This window comes from Meleagris gallopavo, chromosome Z (genome assembly GCF_000146605.3).
Source record: "Meleagris gallopavo isolate NT-WF06-2002-E0010 breed Aviagen turkey brand Nicholas breeding stock chromosome Z, Turkey_5.1, whole genome shotgun sequence".
NCBI lineage: Eukaryota > Metazoa > Chordata > Aves > Galliformes > Phasianidae > Meleagris > Meleagris gallopavo.
The window spans coordinates 36,483,673-36,487,000 of NC_015041.2; the positions used below are offsets into that span (position 1 = coordinate 36,483,673).

General features: G+C 36.2%; 1 protein-coding gene across 4 annotated transcripts in view; it reads right to left on the reverse strand.

The window, feature by feature from the left end:
• Positions 1 to 301: 301 nt before the first annotated feature.
• Positions 302 to 3,328, reverse strand: part of HNRNPK (heterogeneous nuclear ribonucleoprotein K) — a 19,532-nt gene continuing 16,505 nt past the window's right edge. For all 4 annotated transcript variants that reach the window (XM_019610537.2, XM_010725789.3, XM_019610536.2 and 1 more), the window contains exon 16: positions 302 to 1,399. The gene's annotated coding sequence lies outside the window, so the exon portion shown is untranslated. The remainder of the gene's footprint in view (positions 1,400 to 3,328) is intronic.

Consider the following 3,328-nt stretch of genomic DNA (forward strand, 5'->3'; position numbering starts at 1 on the left):
GGGCTGTCCCCAAGGAGGCGAGCGGGCCGCGGTGGAGCGGCGTTGTGGCCACATCGCTGATGGCACGCACAAAAAAGTGAGGCCCACAAACGTCCTGCTTCCTTCGCCCTCAGTTATCTGAAAGCCAGCCTCGTTTCCTGGACACGAAGCCGCTCCGTAATTGGCTCCAAGGCCGGGCCCGCGAACCCTCCCATCCTACCAAGGCAGGAATTACACCCCGATAAAAACAAAAACAAAAAAAACCTATAAAAGCAAAGCGTCCTACCTGCAGCCGAAGGGAAACAAAGAATCCACTCATACGTATATGCAAATCGGTTTGCAGTTTTTAATTTATTTTTGTTATTTATTTAGGAAGTGAAATTTAGACTCAAACTATAAATACAAAGGTATTACACAAGATATTCAAGTAGGCTTTTTTTTTTCGTTTTTTATTTCTCACATATTTTCTATGGCATTAAACATACAGCAGGGAAACCAAACAAGGTTAAATTTTGTATACAACAAAAACAAGTTACAGAGTTATATACTGTTGCTTTGCCAATTCATAAGAATGTCTACCTCATACAAATGAAAGCTCCGAGAACAGCTAACCAACTGCCATTTCTAAGTGTTGTTTGCATTAAGCGAGCTGTCTAGAACCAGTGTGCTTTACCACTGCTTACTCAGTGACATCACAATGTTCTTAAATATTTTATTTATATACTGTCACCAATATATAGAGGTACTGCAAAGAGGGCCAAACGCTTGCAGAAAGTCATTTTACACTAAGTTCACATGAACGTTTTTGCATTTTATCCCCAAGGAGCAAAGCAAAGCTGAGCCATTGCTTCACACAGTCTCATTGTTAAAAAAAAAATCCCACATAGCTCCATCTATATCAAAGAAGCATAAAAGCAAGCTTAACAGCAAATTTCACTTACGCATTTTCTTGTGGGTGGAAATAAAAGGGTGTATTGATTTTAGATATTACCTTATTTATATCTAAAGAGAGATGACTACCAAGAATAGATTCACTAAATTTATTGAAAAATCAAAAATGTTTCTTATAAAAGAGCATTACATTCTGCACACTGCTCTTGAAGGATGCCAAGGACACGTGGACTACCAGTATTCTCCCCCTTCAAAAGGTACAGTGTACATAAAAGCAGGGTGTTCACAACAGTTACAAAGAAACGTTACAATTTACCACCAACAGTGAACAAAAAGGATATTCACTCTCTCTGCTGTTTCAAAATTTCAATGTTAGTCTCACGCGCCCTTTCCCTCCCCCAAAATATTTGTAAGGAACTAAAACATTACATCTGGTGGACAGCAAAGATTCCACTACACCTCAAATGCAGAACACCTATGAAGCAGAGGAATGTTGGCTTTTTAAACAGAAGCAGATAAAAAAAAAAAATAAGGTTGCAGGACTCCTTCAGTTCTTCACTAGTCTTAGAAAAACTTTCCAGAATACTGCTTCACACTATAAAAAAGAAAAAATAATCTTGCATTAGAATCCTTCAACATCTGCATACTGCTTCACACTATAAAAGAAAAAGAAAAAAGCATGTATTAGAATGGTAGACGACACATCTTGAATTGATATTCACAATGACATTCTTTAAGATTAAACTACAAACTCTCAATACATTCAAAAGTAAATACTTTTTAAGATTAATGGCAAATAATCATAGGTTGATGAGTATTTTATGTACATTTAAATACTAGTAATCTGAAGTCAAACATTCTAATGGAATATTAACAAATGCGATGATAATCAACTTGTTAATAAAACAAAATTAAGTAAATTTCATCTGAAATTGTTAATATTTGGCAGAGAAGAAAAAGTAATGCTAGTGAGGTGTTAAATGCTGCATAACAGCACCAATTTATTTCAACTTGTCCTGTAGAGGCATAGTCTGTGCCATATGGTAGACTGTGATTTGTTGTCAATTTAGTTATCTAAAAACAACAAAAATCACTAGTCTTCCACACAGAACTAGACCAACGTCCACTGAAACCTTCTGTGTTTTCTACAGGTTCTATGCGATTTATTACAAGTAGGTTGTTTTGGGTGTTTTTTTTTTTTTGCAGCAATTTGCACCAGAGAAATGAGAGGGCTACTTGATTAAGGCATCTTCCATCAAGATTAGTTTTTACAGAGTCTTCATTTTAGTTGGAATGGAGAACAGAAGAGAAGAAAGGCAGAACTACTACTGGAGAAGTTCAACAGTTACTTAAATCCTGCCTTCTAAATATATACCACAGAGAAGCATTTTAGATTCCAGTAGGAATTAAGTTTAAAACTGACAATAAGGACAGCATTAAGCTTCATCAACTTGCCTATTCTGCAGCAAATACTGTGCATTTTGTATCTGGTCCTGTGTTCCCGTAATAGTTATTATTCGGTCTTCTGAGCCTTCTAAGGGTTCATCAATTTTGATTGAAGCTCCTGACTCATGTCGTATCTGTTTGATTCTCTGGCCACCCTTTCCAATAATAGATCCTGCCAACTAGGGGAGAAAAAGTATTCATTTCTTGATACAATATTCTCTGTAAAAACACAGTACTGTTTGAATAGCTTCCATCAATTTATCTTGATGAGCTGCAATGAAAGCATACTCTTTTAGAGTCTCAAAACAGCCTCTGTAACATTTATTATATAAACAGAGGTGAGATAAAGATGGAAGAACCAGACATCTGTTTGCAAAACTGAGTTACATAGACTGTCTCTATTACTGAATGTGAACAATTCATAAAATAGTTCAGTGCATCTCTGAAGCGAAGACGAAACAAATACTCTTAAAAATAGACTTTAGGTAATATAAAGCAACTGCTTTTAAATCAAAAGTACTCATCAAGCATCTCAAATGCTTTTAGTTTACTTGCAGTCTGAGAAAAGGCTGTGACTTAAAAAATGTACATATGAAGCAAGTCAACTCAACTCACATCTTTGGGAATTGTTACTTGTGTTGTGATGATGGGCCCCCCAAGATCTCCATACGAACCGCGGCCCCCTGCATAAGAATAGTCTAATTTAAACATATGCATCAAGTCTTGTACTGATTAAATAATGAAGTTAATGTCAAAGTTCTCTATAAAACTTACCATATGCAGAGCCGCCCTCAAACTATAAGAGAAAGAGAAAGGAAATCCTTAAATATCAAATAATCGTTTAATTCACATAATGTATCATAACATGAACTATGAGTCTATTTTATGCAAAAATCCTAGCCTACATCCTTAATTCAAGTGCAATCAGGGAGGTGGGGGAGGGAGAACGCTATCTCATAAGAATCTCATAGCTTCCCAGTCAAAATCTCTAAGAGTAAGGTATCAAGTGACA